The sequence below is a fragment of the Opisthocomus hoazin genome, chromosome 8 (assembly GCF_030867145.1).
Source record: "Opisthocomus hoazin isolate bOpiHoa1 chromosome 8, bOpiHoa1.hap1, whole genome shotgun sequence".
Lineage (NCBI taxonomy): Eukaryota > Metazoa > Chordata > Aves > Opisthocomiformes > Opisthocomidae > Opisthocomus > Opisthocomus hoazin.
This window is the reverse complement of record NC_134421.1, coordinates 13,898,975-13,921,897: the sequence shown is the minus strand read 5'-3', so window position 1 is coordinate 13,921,897 and position 22,923 is coordinate 13,898,975. Positions and strand designations below refer to the sequence as shown.

Here is a 22,923-nt window from a genome sequence, read left to right as displayed (position 1 = left end):
GAATACATTATTTTAGTTTGCATAGGAAATAGTTTCCAAGGTGCAGATTGTAGCAAAGGGGCCTTCCTTAACATGTTCTTACTGCTGAGGAGGAGGTTAATTGCTGGCCCCGATTATTTGATTTTCCTCTTATCTTTGAACTTTCAAAAAGTGCAACAAAAAAACCCCACCTTACTCATTTCTTCTCTGTGTTTTCTAAATTTTAAAAGTTAATCTACCCTATGCCCTAGAAGAGTTTGCTTTCAGTTCAAATCAATGTCTAATTTCAATTCTGCCCTTAATAGTATTTAAAAGTATTAAAAAAGGCATCTATATGTGTTCTGGGCACTCTACACAACTCTTGTTTTTATGGACCTGCGTGGTAAGCCTTAGATGTATGGATGACATGGGCCACTGAGTCTGGTTGTGGGACACAAAGCAGGAAGCTATCTAGCTACGAGAGCGTGAAGGGCCTACAGTACAAGCCAGGGAAATGCGTGTCTGGCGTTCTTTGCACAGTGGGCTTTGCTAGGTCATGGTTACTCAGCTGCAGCCTTTTTCTTGTCCTGTGGTCCAGTGTGCTGCTGCTCAGTGGACCAGGGAACACATGGTGGCCCCTAGCTTGTGGAATGACGGACAGTGGTGGGACTCTGCTCTATGAGGTGTAAATGTAGCAGCAAAGAATTCTGTGAAATGCTTTATGGGCTCCTGATTTAATTATATGAATGCCTGCGTGGCCCAAACCTGCAAACACATGAGGCTCTTTTCTTGCCTTTGTGTGAAGATGATTAGTCCTGGCCACTGCCTCTATGGTCATTGTGCTAGTAGGCTGAACACGGGAAATCAATGGATACCTATTTACAATCTCTTTTTATAAAATCTGTTTGAATCCACATCCCTCTGGGTGGTGGTGGGTTGCTGTAGCTGGAATATCTTGCTGTCCTTTCTTCAGGTGGAGATTCTCAAGTTTAGAGCTATTGATTTGCAGCTATATAACTAGCACTTTTTATAATCAGACTTGGAATAACCACTATTTTGCCTTTTAAATTATCTATCTGATGAACTTTCGTCCTGTCCTTAAAGTTGTTTAGCAGTGATACTACTTTTAGATGAGGTTAGAAAATGCTGGATCTTTCCTTTTTTGTCGCTTTGTAGCTTTCTATTCTTTCTTTTTGTTGAGATGGGGCATTTTATGTTTGACAATAGATGTGTTATTTTGGCAAGAGTAAAAAAAGCTGTTCAGCCTTTGCAGTTATCTTAGCACGAGGAAAGGTGTTTCCGCCTTTTAAAAACTGTGCAAACATTAGTTTACAGTCTCATAATTTTGAAAAGGCGTTGTTTAAAATGTCAAGCTTCTTTTGTGTAACCTTGGCTAATGATTTTGTGCTTTGTTTAAAAAAAAAAAGTTAGATTACAAGTAAGAGCGTGTAAAGGTTTTCAGTGTGTATTACATACATTTCTGAATTAGTTACGTGCCAGGTACAAATATTTGCTTATTCAAATTTATTTGGTTGCTTAAAATTCTGCCTTAATGAACGGTAACTCTGTGAGCTTATTCTAGAGTGAAACACTTATGGGATTCATGTTAAACTGGAAGTATAAGGGGTGCTGTCTGCATACTTGAAAACTAATGATCTGGCAGGCAGAACAGTACTGAATTTGTTTGATTTTTTTTTTTTAAAGCTGAGCAAATGCAGGCCTCACCTTTTTGCTTTTAGAAGAATATTATGCTGCCTTGTCATAATGACTATTTTAATTGTGTCCACAATTGATAATGGCATGCCGCTTTAAATTCCTGTCTGTGTAGACTCCCTTGTTTTTACAGAGAGCTCAATACACATCTTGAAATTTGCTGCTACATGGTATTTGAAATGATTTAAACCTCTCAATGTGAATTAATCTTAAATGCAAACCAGGGAGCAAAACCCAATACCTGTTAGGAAGCCTTGCCCTGGAAAAGGACTGGAAATTTATATATAAAGTTAGTAACTTTTTCGGTTATTTTTCTGTTTTCTTTTTATTTTTCGGAGGGGCATGATATAATATTTGTTGGTTAAAAACTAAGGTCAGTTAAAGTATTTATTTAACTGAATAATAGCTAGCATTTTCCTTAACCTCTGTGTGTTATGGGCAGACAGTTAAAGCTGTGTTGTCATTTTTATCTGACTTGTTTTGTACCCCACTGTGGTTCGCACAGTTTACTTATGTTTTAACCTCTCTGTGTATACTTGAGTAAAAAGTGTCCCACAGCAGCATTGTGCCTTGATCTGAAACCAGCAGGAGTGGAGAGTCCTCTCTGTCTTCTGGCACTAGTTTCCTTGGTTAATCACAGGCAGTGCTAGAAGTTTTCAGTTCGTCTGGTTTCAGATTCAAGTAAATGGTTCTTGTTATACTTTTCTCCTCTAAGTTAAAGAAATTATCAGTACTTGGTATCTTCATAGACTCAATTATTCAGGTTGGAAGGGACCTCGGGAGTTCTCTGGTTAAATTCCTGCTCAAAGCACGGTGGACTTTGGGGTCAGGCGAGATTTCTTAGGCCTTAATTGAGTCATGTCTTGAAAACCTCCCAAGGACAGAGGCTACATGGCCTCCCTGGGCAACTTGTGCCACTGCCTGACTGTCCTTAGGTGGAAGAGTCTCTCCTTGCATCTAGTTTGAACCTCCCTTGCTTCAATTTGTCTGATGTCATTTATCCCCTCACCATGTATCGCTGTAAAGAGCCTGGCTTCATCTTCTGGCAGCTTGCTTGTAGGTACCAGGGAGCTGCTGCTAAGTCCCATAGAGCCTTCTCTTCTGCAGGATGAACAAACCCAGGGCAAGCACTTCAGGCCCTGAACAACTTCATAGCCTTACGCTGAACTTCATCAATGTTGTCCTTATATTTGGGACCCCAAACTGGACACAGTGTTCCAGATGTGGTCTAATGAGTAGCAGGTGAAGGGGAGTGGTCACTTCTCTCACTCTGTTTGCTGTGTTCTGGTTGATACAGCCCAGGATTCCACTGGCCTTCATCACTGTCCAGGCATGCTACTGTCTCGTGGTTGATGTTCTGTCCACAAGAACTACAGGTCCTTCCCAGAAGGACTCCTTCCCAGGTACAGGGCTTTGCTTGGTTTGTTCCTCGCCTGTGAGTTTATTGACTGCAACTCCCAGACTTGGTGTCATTTGTAATCTTGATACGGGTGAATTCTGACTTCTTCTTTGAGTCATGCATAAAAATATTGAAAAGGACTTGCCCCAGAATAGGTGCTGAGGAACTCCACGTGTAACTGACTTCCAGACAGAGCACAAATGAATAACCATCACCCTTTGAGCCCAACATTCCAGCTAGCTTTTCACTCATCTAGTAGTCTACCCATACAGACTGTAAAATCACAGCTTGGATACAAGGGTGCTGTGGGAGACCATAATGCAAGCTGTACTAAATTCGAGGGAGACCATATTTACTGGTCATCTCTTGTTCACGGATCTAGTAATTTCATCACAGAAGGCAGTCAGTTAGTCAAGCATGATTTACCCTTTATGAATCCATGATAATTATTCCCCTGTCAGGCCTGGGTATATTTCTGTTTGAAGGTACTTACATATAGTAGTCAAATCACTTTTCAGTCTTTTTTTCACTAAGCTAAAAAGGATGAGCTAGCTGAGTTGTCGTAGCATAAAATGTCCTGCTCTTTTTATGTATTCTTTTGCAGTTTTTTGTCTGTATTTTTCAGGGCTCCAGAGTCAAATGTCTCTCTTCAGTACTGATATCTGCAGTGCTGTGTCCTAAAATTACATGTTCTTGATGTAATTAGGAATTACGTTACTCATCCACGTCTTTATGTCTGAGAACTTAAGTTATTTATTTACCATAGCGTGGCAGTGGGATCACATTTAGAAACCCTTTATAAGCTCTTTGTTAGTGAATCTGTAATATAAAATGTGCCCTAATGTAGTCAGTTTCTATATTCTTCTTTTTAAATAGTTTGCAGTTCTTTAGGACAGAATTTTGCTTCATTTTGGGTTTTGTTTCTCTTGTCAGAAAGTACATTGCAGCCTGCCACTTCACAGCTGTCACTCAGACACTGCCAGTAAGACCCTTCCTTTGGAATATTCATTGGAAGCGGCATTACCCAAGCTGTGACAGCAACAGCTACTAAAAGCCTCATTAATCATGTATAAATGTCTATTAAGGTTATGAACTAGAATATTAAAGAGGATTTTGCATATTGTATAGCCTTTGAACGTACCTGGTTACTGTTGTTGTTTTTAATAATGCACAAGGACAGCATAATTTCAGTTATCAGTTACTTTGAATGAAAAAGCTAATTGTTCCAACATTCTTAAATTACATTCAGAAGGCAAGGTAATAGAGTAGGAAGGGTGGAGTGCATTTAAACCAGGGAAGAGGAAATAATAAAATAATAGATGATGAATTTTTGTTAGAAAGAAACAGCAATTTCACTAACCAACAGTAGCTCCAGAAATAGCATTATTTTCCAAGCTGTGTGCAGCAGTTTCCTATCCCCTTTACCATGAAGGTCATGTAAAATGGAGGCTTGGAACTGTAATTTGACACGTGCTCCCTAGGTTACCAGTTCCTCAAAAAAGTGTCCTCTGTGGCTATGTGGCCTCAGCAGATTCACAGTCACCGCCGTTTTGACGGGATGAAAATACACGAGAGTTAGCAGTTTCTGCATGGTGGATCCGCTTGAGGTTGAAAGCGCGAAAGTGTCTGTGTAGGGCTCCTGTGTAGAACATGTTTCACAGGAGAGGGAGGGTCAGTAATGTAACCTTCAGATGAAAACTTGAGAAGTTGTGCAAGATCATGTAGGGCGTCTGTGAGAGAGCAGGGAGGAGACTCTGTCTTTTCTTAACTGCCAAAGTAACATTTTAAAAATGGATCCTGCCTGCTTTCCTGGGACTTGCTTGCCTGGATTGTCCTCTTTTCACTCCAGTGTTGGGCGACTGTCATTCTCTGACAGTACGTTTTAGTCCAAATAATCTGTAGCGGCATGATTGAAGCCAGAGTTGGGCAAACACCTCATAAAATACAATAAAGTGAAATGAAGGAAAGCTGCAAATATTCATCTTAGTATTTAAATGGATTCACTTTGCTGCTGCTCACACTCTTTTTGTGTATGCTTTCCATAAATATTCTAGTGAATATGTTAATTGGGAAGACTGTCTACAGAAACAATGAATATCCAGTTTTAATATTCATGGGAAGCAGATTTTGAAATCTTATTTGTGTATACTTGAATTGGAAAACTGATTCTGGAAGTTCAGCTTTATCCAGTAAAGTGCCAAAAGTTTATCACATGATCTAAGTGCGTGATGAAAACTGCTTGAATTTCTAATGCTTGCAGTAAGTTTCTTACAGCAAGAGGCAAACAAATAATTAATTGCTAAAATGTCTGTCAGACACTTACAACTGATGAACAAACATCAGAAAATAAGCCCTTCACAGACAATGTAATCAGAAAGAGGCAAAATCTGAAATTGCTTTTTTCATTACGATTTGCTCGGTTTGCCTGAATTTTATCTGCTGTGGGTCTCAACAGGATTAAACAAGAATACTTAATCCAGTGTCCGTTTCAAGTAGAAGTTTCAACCTCTGTATTGATCCTGTCTTTTTAATAAAGTTCTGAGAAAAGAGTCCTGAAAGGTTGCCTGTGCTTATAAGGATATTACTGTGGTGGGTGCCTGAACAGGTTTACAGGAGATGTGTTTTAGTGAAGATTGGCTTCATGGCAACCCCTTCATAAAAGCTGCTTCTGTGTACATTCCTATTCTGGAGTAAACGATGGTGGTTTACTCCTCTCGTGGTTTTTTGGGTTTTGTTTTTTTTTTTGGTGTTTTTTTTAGGACATATGCCGAGAATTGTCCCTTAAGCAACTATGTCTCAGCTGCAATCAGGATAACCTTCTTAAGTATGTCTGCAGTTTTTATTTGGAGATCCTACAAAAGTAAAATCAGTCATGATAGTAAAGACCTCAGGCTTATGATAAGTTTGTTGCTTTATGCTGGAAAACTTGTCTCTGTATGAAACCCTTCCGATGTGATGTGAATGTACAGAGTACTGACGAAGTTTGGTTGAAGTATGCTGTTGACCAGAAGGTCACTGCCGTGACAGTGGACTCTAGTTCTCTGCTCATCATCTTTAGCTTGCGAGTCAGTATTCCCACAATTAGATTTTGTTTTACAGACAAGTGAACCCTTATCTGTCCATCATCTACAAAAATAAAATTAGTAAATGACTATGAAAAAATAAATGGTTTTACTCCCCATTATTTAAAGAAACAGCCTACTTGTGAGCAATGACTGGAAGTTCGAAGTAGTTTGTGTGACGAAGTGAGAAAGGCCTTAGACAAAGAATGTGAGCCAAAATACCACATGTTCGTGAGACACTTTTGGGAGTCAAATTGTGGACTTACTGAGGACTGTGGGGTTTTTTACTTCTCAATCACTCTTTCAATTAAACTAAATACTGCAATGCAATTTTATCCTTAACTGATAAGGTCCACTGAATAGCTCAACATCTTAACGCTGATGTCGGTGCTGTTTCTTCCATATCTTGCCAGGAATTCCCATCCTTAAAATAACATATTATCGTCTCAGGAAATGCCATGAATCTTGCAATGGCCACTTCTTTTGTCAGTGCGTTGTGTCAAATGAAAGCAGGTCCACATTGCTCTTTTGAATTCCAGTACCGGACACACATGTTCTCTTTTGACACTCATTTTTTTTAAGTACATGCTTAATTCTTTCATAGAAGTAAGCTGTAGGCTTACTTTCTTTCCTCTCTATACATCTCTTGATTGGATGGAAATTTTTGTGTTTCTAAACATGTGTCTAGCAATTTTTGTCTTTGCTTTCTTTTTCTAGTCAGTTCTTAGTCTGTACTTTCTAGCAGAAACATGAAGATCAGAATGAAAAGGAATTCTTTGGGCAGGAATACATTGCCAGCTTCTTTGGAACAGCAGCTGACACTGAGTATAATCTGTGGGATTTCTCAAGGTTTTTGTTTTAGCTTCCTTTGAGCAAACTTTTGGGAAAAATGTAGTCTGTAAAAGTGGAGTTACACGAAGGTGAACAAATTTATTCAAAGAAGAAGGGACATCAGGATGCCTAAATTCTTTTAGGGCTGCATGGAAGACTAGCAGTAGGAGAGATATTTCCTGATTATTCCTCTTTCTCCGTTTCAGGGATAGATGCTTGCTATCTTCATAGTAAAAAAATGTTTTTCTGCAGAAAAACAGAAAAGCAAGATGAGCTCGAATGTCTTATTTTTTTAAAAAAGCCAAACCCCTAATAAGTAGTGCTTTGCTTTTTGAAATAAAAGATGTAATTTATAAGTACACCAGACCTTTGAGTGCTGGAGCTAATGTAGCATGACTTGCTGCGGTTGATGTCATGCAGCTGATTGATGCTGAAGTTGCTTTTCCCACAATTAGGGCATTTATAAAACCTCCCATATGGGTCTCCTGGTATCTAAATAAATCTTCAGCTTACGCTGCAGTGTATTTCTCAATGGTAAAATGTATAGTGTCTCTCATTTCTGTTTGTGTTCCTTACAATTGTAGAGGTACTGAAGCTTCTAATTTGAAGTTAGTCCATGAGCTTTGGGGGCAAATGTGCAATCGGGTCAACAAATGTGTACGTACAGGATGAAAAAAAAATACCTGAAATATACATGTTTTAAAATATTGAAATGAAAATTTATTATTTCGATTCTGGTGAATCTTTCAGTTAACTCTGAGCAATTAACTTTTGGTATTTGGTGTTTTTTTTTTTTTTTTTTTGAATTTTTGTGTTTAAATTTTGTGTGGTTTTTTCCAGATGAGAAAAAAATTTGAAATTGGAATCTTTCTTGTTAGAAAGATGTGAATTGCATCTATAGTGTCTTCCAGTACTTTTGAAACTTATATTTTGAATATTTATTTAAACGCGTATAATACCAGAAGGAGAAGGAGTCAAGTTTAAAATAAATTCAAAGAAGTACTTCACACATGATGTATGGTCATTCCTATATTCTGCAGATAATGCTCTGGCATGGTTTGGGAAAAGCAGCTGAGGGTGAAGGTTAATATCCAGATATTGGCTGGATGTGTTTTAGGTGTGCTTAGCTTAAGAATACCAGTATCTTCAACACATCTGTTTATTCCCTCTTTACTGTTTTCAAACATTTTTCAGTCACGACAACCATTGAATTGGTCAGTTGAGTAGTTATTTCCCTTCCTTGAAGTTTTACCTGTCATGTTGCTTTGCTTTCTGCAATTCTTTTTTTGAGACTTGAATCTAAGAGATTTTTGTAGATGTATCTTGATATCCTTGGAGAAATGAGTGAAATGCACAGCTGACTTCAAAAACATGGGCCAACAGCAGTCATCTTGGTTCACTCAACTTTGTAGATACCAACAGTAGGAGGAAAAGTTGATGACCTGGAGAATGATGTGTTTTTAGCCTGAGATTCTCTTGCAGTTTAACAATGTTCAAGCCATTTGAACTATCCTGCTGTAATCGTTTTTTCTAAACTGTAGCATGACTGTCCTCCTCCATATTTCTGTGAAACATTACTCAAAGTCCAGGATGTAAACATCAAGTTTTTAAACATGTTTGGTTTTTTTTTTTCCTTTATAGTACTGTTTAGCTTCTTAATAGCTAAATGTCAGAGTTTGCAGAAATCAGTAATTAGGGAGGAGAACTGAAAGTAGTGAAGTTAAAATTACAAAAAATTTTGGATTCATCACATTTTGCGAAGCTAAATTCACAATCCGGAACAGAACTTGCTTCTGTTTGCTACATTTACTTTAAAAGAAAAGAAAAAAAAATATAACAATTTATGGGCTTATTTACAATATTTTACTGTCTAAATAAACTGCTTTGTAAGGAGATACTTTTCCAGTGAGCTTGTGATAACAGGTCTATACCTATTCTTAAGAAGAGATGCATGATCATCTGCTCTCTGCATACTTCTTCCTTAACTTCAGTATATGCCCAATGAAATCATCATCGCCAGTGTATACTTTCACAGACTCACAGAATGGCAGGGGTTGGAAGGGACCTCTGCGGACAATCTAGTCCAACGCCCCTGCCAAAGCAGGGTCACCAAGAGCTGGTTGCACAGGACCTTTTCCAGGTGGGTTTTGAATGTCTCCAGAGAAGGAGAATCCACAATGTCTCTGGGCAACCTGTTCCAGTGCTCCCATTGCCCTCAGAGGGAAGAAGTTCTTCCTCGTGTTCAGATGGAACTTCCCTTTCAGCCACCTGGAGCAGCTTACAAGGTTGGATTTAACACATTAAGGTCCTGAATTGGAAAACACAAAATGTGTATGTACAAAATAAACTGAAAGTATGATTGTAGTACAGTCACATCTGCTTGTGCTGACTGTAACTGAGCTCGCACAGGTAGTGTTCGGGGTAGCCCATAGGCCAGTATCAGGAGCAGAAGGAGCCTGGTCAGCTTATACATTGTTTTCTAAGCTGTGGAGTCTGGGCCCCCTACATCTTCAAAGTGATTATTGTTCTTTGTTAGTAGATTAAAACTAGTGTATCTACGGCTGTTAGTGCTACAGCAGCATCTTCATTAGACTCTCTAGACACAGGATTGAGGTTGTCATGGTATAGTTTAATACCAACGAATGTTGCATAGCATTCATGTAGTATAGAGGATTATTTCTGGAGCTGAAATAAAGCCATAGCTAATAAGATAGAAATAGTGTTATATGCTGGAAAGGGCTTGGAGAAATTGCTGGAATAAAAACAAGAAAGAGCTATCTGTCTATTAAGTGATTAAGTAGGTAAAAAAATAATAATATCCAAAAGTAGTTGTGTTCCTCCTCACCATTTTCTTCCTTTCCTTTTTTTCCTGTTTTAACATTCATCTTTTCTTGTTGGTGTGCCAGTACATCTCTCCCAGAGTAGTTGCAGCAGTCTTTTGCGTAGTTTGTGTTTCAAAGTAGAAATGGCAGACAAATTGGTAGATTCTCCCAAAAATCACATAGAACAGTTACTGATGTTTTGTTGGCTTGTGAAGATTTGTGGATTTTACCACCAGAGGGACTGTTAACAATCAATGTCTTTAATATCTTGCATAGTGCAGGCTGTATTATGTTATGGAGTTCACAGAATAATGCTGGCTAGTGATTTCTGCATCTGAGCCATGCCTTCTAGATATGCCAAAGCTTTTCTTCTAGCCAGGTTTCTGAACTTGATTTTAAAGCTGGTGGAGGGTTCTAGCACATCTCTGAATAAATTATTCCACCTTGTTTAAAATACATGCTTTAATCCTTGTCCAGATTTTTCTGGCTTCAAAGTAGGAAGTAAAAGATGAGAAGTAGATGAGGAAAAAATAATAAAAAGAAGGATCATTTTAACAGTTTCGGTTTTGTGTAAAATAAACGATCATGACTATGAGATATTGCAGTATATAAAGTGCACTGCAAGAAACATCACTTTGAGAACTACAGATGAGAGTGCTACAGTTACTAAAGCATACAAGCTGTTTTAAAAAAGAGAGTAATTTCTAGGATGATTACTAACTGTACCATAGCTAATAGAAACTAGTTAGCAGGATGATCAGTTGCCGTCCCAGGCCAGAAAAACTAATTTTGCGAGCAGATTCTTTTTTTTGGGCTCCAGGTTACTGTACCTTTTCAGCTGTGAATAATAACCCTTCAGAAAGGAGCAAATCAAACACAGTTTCAGCTGCAAGTTAAGAATGTTTATTAAATTTAAGAAACAAGATTTATTTGAGCACTAACTTGGCAACCAATTATTCATGAGACCAAGGCTTAGAAACTTGTATTTTATCAATCTTGTAATCTCAATTCTCCAAATAAAACATAAAATCACTGTATGGCGTTTACAAGTTACCTTTACAACATTAAGAAATGGAAGATTTCTCTTCCATTTTTTTTTCATAGTATTAAGGCATTCAGTATTCTAGAATTGTACTGAATTAATATCACAGCTTTAATATTTCACAATCAATAAATTTCCTGCCTGTCGTTGGATTTAATTCAACCTAACTCTGTGATTTTGCTTGTTAACTTTAGCAGGAATAATGTTTTCAGACAAATGGATGCTATAAAAGTTGGGTTTTTATTCTCTACTAATCAAACTATTATAATGTGTATCTCAAGTGATCTACACTGACTTTAACAGAAGTTTCTTTTCGTCTGAAAATGTAATACATGCAGAATGTTTTCCCAGAGTATTAACTGAGGCGGGTTTAGCTGTTTCACTGTTTGCTTCAGTGCATTATAAACCGAAGGGTTTAAAGTGAAAAACTCAACAGAGAAGGTTGCATTTTGTACAATATTCTTATAGGAACCAAGTATAAAATTCTGTCTGCGCAGCTACACGTAATTACCGGTTTCCAAGGAACTTCAACTAACTCACTTTAAAGCTTTGCCAATATACACAGAGGTAGGTAAATCTGAAAATAAGAATTATCTAACGTATTTGATTTGGGTGAAGGTATTAGTTGTTTGTTCACGTACACTTGAGTGGAGATGTGATGAATTAAGTGGTCTTCTTGTAGAATGCAGATGCCTTTAACCAAATGATTGAAATTTACTATTTATCTCATTTAAATTGTACAACTTTGTTTGCCCAAGAGCTGCCTCATAGTAACCTGACTTCAGAGCTGCTGATGGTGACTCGCAGCTTTACTCCGAGTTTCTTGCTTTAGGAGATTTAAAAGCAAAATGTACCTCAGTGGTTTTTGTGGGGTTTTTTTTCTCCTCTCCCTGATGTTAAACATTCTCATATGCCACCTTTCTCTTCAGCTACCATACTTGCACCTCAGTGATATGATATTAATAGTAAAGATTAAGTAGTTTCAGCTCATCAGAGAAGAGATACTAATCATCATCAAGCCCAATGAGAAGTTTAATTTTACGCTTCTCTTTTTTCACTACACTCTGGCGGCTGTCACTCGCACCGATGTCTGCAGGACATTTAATAATCTGCTTCTGAAGATGCATTTCAGTGGTTTCTCTCCTTTTATTTCCTCTGTCAATCTCAGTGAGTTTCATCATTTCGGGCTTTAATTGAAGACCACTGTCAGGCGATGGAGAGAAGAAAATTCTTCCTTGAACAAAGCTGGTTCAGGGACTTATCATTTTTACTGTATTTAGAAGGAAGATGGATTAAATCAGGATATTGAGAACTATGGGAATTGTTTTGGTATGTGACTCACTATCTTAGTTCCCTTAAAAATGTCATATCCTCCCTGTCCCCAGCTCCTGTTTGTATGCATTTATGTTTTTGTGCCTCAGAAGTATCGTTAGATTTGTGGTGTAATAAGGATCTGGACCACACTGAATCAAGGGATGACAAGAAAGAATCCACATAAAAAACTTCATAAATTACACCAATACAATTATATACTGGTCTGTGTCGTTGTTGTGGGATAGCATTATTGCAGTGTAAGAATGGCTTTTGCCAACTCAGTTAAAACAGCTTCCAGAATGACACATGTACCAATAAAAGCAGTCGTGTGGGATATTATGCTAGTTAACATAGCAATAGCTGTTTAAAATGGCATGTTATTGTAAATGAGTGCAAGCTTGTCTTATAGAGAAGCCCTAAATGTAACAAAATTCTTTGCTGAGATGATGCTATGACTGTCACCTGGTAACTACAATAAGACAGTGAAGTCCTGTCTGTATAGGTGTTAATGTGCAATTTGCATATCCCACCTATTTGGGGGGTTGTTTTATCAGCTTCTAAGTAGTTTTAAAAGCAAAAGCTCTTCATTAGAGGCAGCATGTTAGAATTTTGTCAGTCAGAGAAGGACATACCGGACTAAGACAAAGCAACACAGGGAGCTCAAAAGCAACGTGGTTACTCTTCTGTACGCGTCAGGTAGACCTCATTTATTAGGCAGTAGATTTGTTGGTTGAGCAGTGATGTAGCTGATTAATTTGTACAGCACATGCTATGAAAGCACTTAAGTAAAATTTTAAACAGTTCGTAATCGTGGATGCTACCGTGCTTGCTTTACCGGCTCTGGATGCCTGATTTTAAGTCAGTGTTTCTCCTGTTCGAAGAACAGGCCCCTTCGAATTTGAAGAGGTTCAAGTTGAGTACCTGGGAACTTTAACCCAGAATCAGTCATTGCTTTTTAAAATCTCTGCAGAAAAGACAGGTCCCCAGCCTGATACTTTGCTGTAGTGGGGGGATTGATTTATTCCCTCTTGCCAGGAAGAATCTTGTATCACTGCATTTTATCTGGCTTCTGAAAAGGCCTCTGCCTACACTGCTCACTTGGGATGAGCCTTGTAACTGCAGCAGGCCTGTAAGTTTTCTAGTCACGGAACCTTCCTGAGCTTTATTAAAAATGGCCTTTTAAAAAGAACTTTTTTGCTATCAACAGCCACTTTTCCACCTTGGGGACTGAAAATACAATGGCCAGTAAAGCAAGACAAAATGACATTAGCTTAGGAAAAATTGCTATTATCCGTTGCAATTGCTACCACTTAAGAAAGGGCAGAACCCCCTCCCCAGCAAATCTACAACAGTTAGTACTGTTTTTCTTTTAATTGGCATGAGAATTTATTTTGCAGGTTGACTTAAGGCACCTAGGTCCAGAATACTGTTGTCAACCTGGAGCAAAGCATAATGGTGTTTTTCGGGGGAAAAATGTTTAGAGCATACTGGACTGCAGTCTGTGAACATATCTGATCTACAGACGAGGATGAGACATGTAATTTCCTTTATGTTTTTTAGGGGTAAGATATTGCCCTTGGAAACAAATTGTTTTGCAAAACATTTGCATATTTAAAGACTGTTATATTTTGAATAAACAAAGAATTGTTTACCTTACATGTCCAGCAGTAAATTACAAGGACTAGGAAGATATTATATTAATTGGCTATTGCTTAGAAATATTCCCCTAAGGTCCTGGAGCTTTTGTCATAGTTTGACTGGACAGAACTGATGGAAAAATCTGAGCCATTTCTGAACAGGGGATGTTTTTGTGCTAATTACAGTTTGGTTGCACGAAAGTAACATACTTCATTTAGGAGCTGTGGTGGAATAGAGACTCTGCTTAGAGGAGACTGGAAATGGAAAGCTTCTACTGGTGGAAAGATTATCTGTGGTAATATTAGGTGGCGCTTGTTGGAAGAACTGGATTTTCAGCGAGTGAGAGAATCACAAAAAGGATGGGTGAAGGTTGGGAGCTGCGTTTTTAGTGTGTGTCAGAAGGGAGATTCTAATGGGGTGGTGAAAACTGAGGTTATGAGGGTTTAACTAGGGATGGAGGAGCTAATGAATGAGAGTGAGGAAAGAACCATCCTCAGGTGTTACTGTCACTAGTCATTAACAATTTCTTGGTAGAAAGTTGAACAGAATACAGAGAGCTGGCTTTTTTGTAAAAATCCACGTGGGGAGAGAAGACAAGGGAAAAGACGTGCATGCATTGCAAGTAGTGGGATGCAGTAAAGTGGATTCATCTGGAAAAGAGAGGATTTTATCCTGAGGAGTCAGGAAGACATGGAGTTCATGATAAAAGCATCGTTTGCAATATTACTAAAAGCAGCCTCATTATGCCTCACCCTAACCTCATTGTTATGTTCGAGCATCAAGCACATGTGAAAGGATTCAGCATCATGGGAACATGTATGTTATTATCCATTCCAAATTACTCTTTTAGGTTTCAGTCTTTTGAAATTACAGAGAATTTTTGTATCTGAAATTCACTCTAAACGTGAAAGCTACCAGTCAAACTTGCAAATGGATAATTGATATTTGGTAGTCCTCAAGCATTTGTTTGTGGATTTAACTGAAACAGTGTTGTAAAGTTAAAGGAATTCATTAATAGTTGTTAAAAGAGAATTTGCTGTTACAAAGAAAACAGATTACCTGCCTGTTTGGTCCTCTCAAGAGCAAATACAACATTGAAAGAACAATATACTGAAGAGAAAGAAGAAAATGATACTGCAGGTGAGGCATTTTTGGTGATGGTGGGTGGTGCAAGGATTATTTAAGGCTAATTTATGTCTCTCTAGACTTCCCAGCATCTCTTTAGTATCAGTCTAGCTCAAGAGCAAAAAGAAACTTTACATTGTCAGAACCCCAGTAAGGCAAGTGGTGGTTATGTGGTTACAAATAATATGAAGAATAAAATAACTGAAAGGCAATGACCGGAACTTGATAAGGAAGTTGTATTCTGCCTGCGTACTCTAACCAATAATGCCAGTGTATCACAAAATAATCAAGTAATTAGAACACTTACGTTTTGGGTAATTGTTTTCTATGCATACATAAAGAGACAGGTACACTTCTGAATGCTGAACCTGAAGAAAAAGAAGAAAAGAGACTGAACTGAAGGAGTCAACATTGTGATTATTTCAAGATCGTTGGTTGAACATGAACATGAGATAGTGGCTGTGAGAATCCAGAATACAGGCAAAACCATGTTCCTATTTAATGCTATTGATTAGTCTCCAAAGAAAACAGCAGAGTGATGTTGCCAAGTTGAAGGAGATGTCCGCCAAGCATACAAGTATACGAGGAGGTCTTTGCTGCTTCTTCTGATAGCAAAAATAAGGTAAAAATTATAACTTCACAAATGGAGTAATGCGAGGTGTTTGAAGTATAATTTCTGAAGGTGTTTGTTGAGAAAGCAGTGTATCTTAGTACTGTCCTAAAGCATATGTTGGAAGGTCAAACCTCTTCCCTGGCTGTTTAAAGAGAGAAAGGTTGATAAATAGTGAAATTCTCAGGAAGATGAGGACTGCACATTTGTATTCAATGCTGCAAGCCGGCTGGACTTCTCATTGCATACAGAAGTGGATTTGATCTGAACATAACAAGTTACAGCCTTAAATTACAGCAATGGGAGATTTAGGTAGAGTATGACAGGAGGAAAAGCAGCTCTAAACATCCTGATAGATCGTGAACAGCAGTTGTGGAATCTCTGCCATGAGATTTTTTTAAAGCAGGACAATACAATGGCAAATTAAGTTCAGTGTTTGTAAGTATAAAATAAGACACCTTGCAAAAGTATAATCTCAATACACTATAGCGGACTCTTATGTGATTGCCACTGCTCTGGAACCAGATCTTGGACTTGTGATAAATATTCCTAGGAAAGCTGAATTTGGCACTGGAAGGTAGCAGGCAAGGTATATATATCAGTAGCCACAGGCAAAATTTGGTAGACCTTGCTAGTTATTAGGATGTGAGACTTAATTGTGTTTTTCCATTCCTTTACCAAGTTGAGAGCTTTCTAAATATGCAAGGCAGGGCAGAGCTTTTCAGATGAACAGATACTGTTAATACTAAGACGAGTGTTTTTTATCCGATCAGCAATATGTTTAGGATGGAAATTGGAGGAAAATATCTGTTCATCAGGTCAGTACACTTCTGGCACAGCCTCTCAGTGGGATTAATGAAAGGCAAAAAGCTCTGCCTAGTTCTAAGGCAAAACTCGAGCTGTTTAAGAAAGGGCTTATATGATATATCAGCATGGGACAACTGGGCCTTAGCTCAATAACTGAAAAGGTCCCTTCTAATCCTGTGTGGTATCTTTGCAAATATATTCCCTTTTTGCTTCATGGAACCCTCTTGGGTTTCACTGAACAGGCAATAATCTCCTTTGCTAGAGAAGGTGTATTATTTGGAGATTATGTTTTGGCTTCTTCATGGTTTAAAAACACCATTTTTAAGGATTAAAGCAGCAGAGCTGATTATTTAGTGGGTATTACTTGATGAGGTAATGACTCTTGCCTTCTTTACTTGGTACTTTTTGATCTACTGATGAAAAACACTATATAGTCTAGGTAATGTTATTTTAATGGACTATTGGGGACTAATTAGTCACACCTACCTTTTTAGGCAAAGAAGTGTTGATGGAGAAAAAGTAACGCTGTTAAGCTTTGGAAACGCTGCTTGTAAGTTTTCTTTTGAGTGACGGTCTCTGTGTGTAACCTGAACTACTCAAAGCACTTGTGTGGGAAAGTGGATTTCTTTCAAAGTGGGTGTCTCAGGGAATGCAGTTTGTAAAGAAACACACCACATGTATTGAAAAAGCTCTGATCCACCTGTTATTTCTTTGCCTGGCACATTGATTTTCCTCCTGCTCTACTTCCTGTCCTGAGGGATCCAGAAGTGTTCTGCAAAATACAGGCTTCATCCTGAGAGACGCTGAGAACCTGTAGCTCCCAATGGCTTAGATTTTCTTGGTGGGGAGTTAGTGTCTGTCATCATCAAACATAAAAAGCTCCTTAGAAGCATTGCACAAGAGGAAAGGTTAGGGTATAAGTAACACTGTAACACACTGACACAGAAGGAGGAATTTTGAAGATGAGTATAGTCATTGTATTCATATTTGATCGAAACACAGGGGCAAACAGCCCCAGTGCTGCAAAAAAATGCAGTGACATTGTTAATAAGTGGCTATGATCTCTCTTCATAGCATGCCCAAGCCTCATTTGGTCATAGCGACTGAACACACTGTGGCTACCTGGATCTCTCAGATAGTGCATACAGCTTTTCTTTGGTGGAATTGCAGTGTGTCCTGTTTGTCTTGACTTACGTTTATAAGATAGAGGTCACCTGTCCATTGATGTAGCTTCCATATGGTATGGTGCTAATTCAAATCAGGTGGCCCTAAAGCCTAGACCCAGTCCATCTTTTACTGCATGTTCTGCACTCATGGTATTAAATTTATGTTGTCTGTGTCTATAAATTTTTAAAAGAAAGAGAATGTAGTCTCTTCGAAGTATAACTTGATATCATGTATGAAAGTGATTAGATGGAGTCAGCATTCTTTTGGACTCATCTCCCTTTCATATTCTTTTTCTGCTACTCATCAAATGATTTTTCTTTTAGCACTGCAAAGCTATCCCATGTATAGGAGAATGAGTTGGAAACTATTGTGAATTGAGTATCAACAGAAGTACTAGCAGCATTCTGATGAGCAACTCTATTGTTACTGGAAAAAAAAGGATTCTTTTACTTTTGTGATGCAGGTAGAGTTTTGGTTATTTCTAGTTGCTGAAACTAGTCTGTATGTAAACAAAATTGCTGAAACAATAACTGAAGATCAAACAGCATTTATAAAAGTATGTGTAAAATATGAAGATGTGTTCCTCTTTGCCCAGTTGTCTTTGAAAGAAAAGGTCACTCCCATTTGAAACTCAGGTAAAGTAAATTTTGTTTTAATCACCTATTTCATTATTATTTATAATATATTCTGTATATAGATTTTTAGAAGGCTGTTGATGAAATCTAGTCCATGAGATCGAAATTTGAGACTGGATAGGCACAAGTGAGGTATTTATTCACCACATAGATGTTCAATAACCTTCAAGGTATAAATGAATCTACGGGAATGTTTTATTATAGTTTTTCAAGGTTATGACACAAATATGACAAATTGAATCTTTTATAAAATAAATATGACTGTAGAAAGGTTAAATGAAATCAGTATTTTTCAGAGTTTGAATGTTCACAGGGAAGCCATCCAACCTTTTGGCTTTAATAACCTCGCTGTAACGAACTTGAGGCTGTCTTCAAAAAAGCAAATCAAGCAGTTTCTCTGTCATTAACCACACAATATGAAATAGCTCACTCTTCTACTTGACATTTTACATAGCTGGAAATTGTCTTGAAACTCTTGGAAAGAGTACTAGATCAAAAAAAAAAAAAAAGGCATCCTGTAGTCTAGATGTGAAAGAAAGAGTGCAGGAGATCCATCAAGGCTGTTACTACGATAAGCAGAGTAATATGAGCACCGTGACTCTTGTTATCCAGACAAGTATTTGAACATCTGTGTTTGTTTCATGTTTCTTTTACATGAATGGAGGAATATTACCTGGTTTCCTATTTTGATGTAACTACAGCTCTGTGGTAGAACTTCTATTGAGCCATCTTTTGCAGATAATTGTGCCTGATGTCTGTGGTCTCTAATTTCTCTGCCCTTAATTCTTTGCAGACGAGTTTTTATTGTGAAACTATATGTATATTTGGCTTCACAGTAGACTGTGACAAAACCAGTTCATCACATAAGGGAGAAAACGTTTAAATGCTCAGCTTCACTTTTGATATTATTGGTTCCCATTTCTTCCAGTTTGCTGTTTTCCAAAGGACACACTGCGTGGTCATTCTGACCACCTCAGCTTGGTGGACAAAATTGAAGGCAATTTCCAAATGTCTTGTTTATTGAGAATTCTTAGTAGTTACTGTGGCTCCTGTTCCTTTCTTACATTGCTTACTGGTCTGTTTTTGTGTAACAGCCTATGTTCTCATAAATGATAACGGTAAAAGCAACCAAAAAAAGAAATTCATCACTAAAACTGTTTTCTGTCTGTTTTTCCTACTTTTACCATATCTTAGTGCATCACAGCCCGTCACTCTGCCATGCACTATTGTTCACTTATATGCTCATTCACACTTCTGGTTTTCCTTTCACATTTATGCTTGGTTACCTTCTATCACTTTCAGCCTCACTCGCTCAAAATCCTGTTCCTGTTTTCCTCTTGCACTGGTTCACACATCCCTCACATTCTTTCTCTTTCCTCAGTGTTTTCACACCTTGAGCCCTTTTAAGCCTTTTGTATTGCACTTCTTTTTTGTGCTTCATTTCACTCTGGATCTCTGTCACACATGTTCAATTTTCTCTGTTTTGTCACTGAATTCCTGGGGGTATATTTGCAGTGCTGCCTAGTGGGAAGAAGGGCTGCTATTCTGGTATTTCGCTAATAGTCTTTATGTTCCTCGTTCAGCACCAATGATGATGTGATCAGAAAATCTTAACCACTGCTAGTTTCCCTCTACATGTACATCATTAATTTTCTTCCTCTCTTTTTATAAAAAAAAGTACATAATCCCATTTGCTTCCTCTTTTTAAAATTGATTTTCACTAGAAAAACAACTTAATTTTGGAGATACAAAACCAAGCAACGTTGTTCAGCAAAGTTATGATGTGTTCTGTGCAAAAGTCTCAAGAAGCCTGGAAAGGGAGCTAAAAGAGAAGAGTTGCATCGTCCCAGCAATAACAGACAAGATCCAGTATGGCTCAGACATTCCTTTCTATACAATAGTGACATTTCACGATGGAGAAGTCAGGCAGCTCAGCTGTGCACAGTTCACCTGTGTGTTGCTTTCTGATGCTGTATAGTCTGTCTAAATACCTGCTTAGCTATGCTGAACATAAAAACCCCACTGACGGCAGTCACTGTGCTGGGACTCCTTTTTACGTGGTAATTAATTATCCTCTTTATGGGTAAATTTCTCCTAACTAACTTAGCTTTCTGTTCTTTTTTTGTAACACACTCTTCAGCTGTATGGTTTTCTTGCATCTGGTGTATTTGCACAGACTTAAATTCTGGTTAGGAGCATTTATACTTAGGGCTTCCACTGAAGAAAATGTTATTTGAAATCATACAGCCAGTCAAGAGTATCTAGAAAAGTACAAGATTTTCAGATAGTTTAACATTTCTTCACAAATCCATGCCCTGCTTCTCTCTGCATAGTGTCCATAATTTAGTATGTTGGGCTAATGCCTCCCAGAAATGATGGTGGTGTTGGAGGGTGTTTGTAGTTACAGTTCGCTAGTTGCTAGACGCTTTTAGCATTATTTTACTGTAACTAATGCAACTAGGAAAAAAAATAAGAGGCAAGATGTGAAATAAGAGGCAGGAATCTCTGTCTCTTGTTCAGTCATTTGTGATAGTATTCCAGACTTGGGAAGAGCTGGGGAGAAAAGGTGCTAGGAGGAAGATGTTTAGGTGTTGTGTAAAAGTATCAAAGCAATTCATTCATTCTGAAAGGGTAGCAAAACTCAAAGTATGTCTACATTGCCTTTAAAAGCACAGTTGGAGCAATGCTGTTGCATATCCAGCAACTTCACTGCTGCTGGTACCATGGCAGCATGGATATTTTGGTATTCCGTGTGCAACCTGGGCTCAAACAGCCTCACGGTTGTCAGTGTCTGCACCAGTTAACGAAAACATTTCTGGTGTGTCTGTGCTTCTGAGCTGTCATGACCCATCACCAAAGTTAGACATAATAGTTAGTGTGATAGGAGTAGGGGCAAGAAGGGAGCCCAAGAGTAGAGGATCTGACAGAAACAGTAGAGGAGAACAGAAGGCTTTCCAAGTGATCGGAGCCACTGATCTGTCCCGTTAAGTCCTGTCTCTTAGCCAGCACCTGCTTGCTTCCAGGGAGGTTTGGATCTGCTGCTGCTAAGCACAGAGAGGGCAATTTATCTCCTACCTCCTAGTTTCTGCTGTCAAAAATTTGCAAAGCCCTGGGGCAAAAGATTGAACAGAACTCCCAAATTATTAATTAGTGTTATAGGGGTAATTACTGTTAGTAATTACGGGGCATTGTTTTGTTATCTGTTTGTACTTAAAGTAGAACTCTGAAATTCAGTCTGAAAGGCAATTTGTTTTAGAAGATACACAGTTGTCAATGAAGTACCTACAGGTATATCCATTTCTCTAGTGACAAAAAGAATATCTTTTTGAATGATGGAGGTTTAAATAGATCATCAGAGTTTGAAGCGCATTTTACTTTGAGAGCAGGGGTTGAGAGGGGAAAAAATGTTATTCCCTGTCTCTAATGATTTCCTTTGAATCTTGGGTTGTTTAAATTGCAGATAAGGCCTGTGTGGCAAATGTCTATCCAGAGCAGAAGTGCGTGTTACCTGAGGTGTAATGAGCAATTTGGGCTTGAGAAGTGGAAAGCAAAGCTATGCACATGTTATGCCATAGCTGCAAATAGGGAGATACCATGTGCAGGTAGGAAGCAACCCTAAATGTACTGTATATGAAATAACAGAAAGACGTAGTCTGCTCCTAGCTTGAGATCTGGTTTGGTTGTAGTGGGATTTTGCCCTGCCAGCTGCTTTACTGCAGAGCCCGACATAGGATTGCCCTCCTTCCCGCAGAACCCTGCCAGCTTTCCTCCGGGTCGCTTTCCGGGATGTTGAAGCCAAAAATAGACATGTGGCGAGACACCAGGTTGTAGAGAGATGACCAATATCTGTGTATTTGCAACTAAGGTTTTCACAAGTCAATATCTGTAAAAATGTAACTTCATTGTATGTTTCCGAGTCTGTAGCATCAAGTGAGTGTAAAACTTCCAGAAGGAAATGAGTTATCAGCTCACTGGAGGCAGGGAAGAGAGGACACCGAGATATATTTTACTACATAAATCAAAGTGGACCTCTCAATTTTCTTGAAATTTATCAGAAAAGAAAATTCAGTATTTTTTTTAAAAATTGTTCCATTCATTTCTTTAATGAGTATGTGAAAATCTTTAACCTTCAAGGGTAATTATTCTTTCTTATCCATTTTTTCCATTTTGTAGATATTTTTCTTCCCTTAAAAAAAGAAGAAAAACCTGATTAATTGTAAGAAGATGGATACTTGACAGAGCTTCAGGCTTCTTCGTGATTCCCGGCCTGATGCTGATAAATGTTATCTCTGGCAATTTAAAGAGTTTTTTATTTTAATTCAGTTTTTCAAAAATGGAGTTCTGTTAAAAAAATTGCAAGACAAGGTGATACGTAACTGTCATGGATGAATTAAGTTCACCCGTAGGAAAGCTTCATTACATACCCATTTTCAGTATTAGAAAAATAAATGTTATATCTGTCTATCTCTGTGAACAGAAAACCCTTCTCTTAGTCTGTAAAATAAGACATTTGAATTGTAAAATCACAAAAACAGACAGAAAGAAAAGAATGGATGTAATTCCTCAAACTTTTAAGTATTTTAAACACTCTCCATTTCTAAAGATTTAATAGAATTTAATTTGACTGATGCTGTCTCTTTGGCTAGAAAAATACTGTTTACAGTATTGCCAATCCCAAATGTCCTAATATCGTGAGTTCTGGATCACAAAAATCATGACATTGAATTTTTAGTTTTGTTTCTAAAGCAGCTCTGCATCTGTTCTCCTAAAAATAAAAGTCCTCATTAGTTGCCATTTGGG

The 22,923-nt window shown here is 38.0% G+C and overlaps 1 protein-coding gene across 9 annotated transcripts in view; it reads left to right on the top strand.

The window, feature by feature from the left end:
- The window catches only part of LARGE1 (LARGE xylosyl- and glucuronyltransferase 1), a 290,868-nt gene that overhangs the window by 87,146 nt on the left and 180,799 nt on the right, over positions 1-22,923 (top strand). The gene's annotated exons all lie outside the window — the stretch shown is intronic.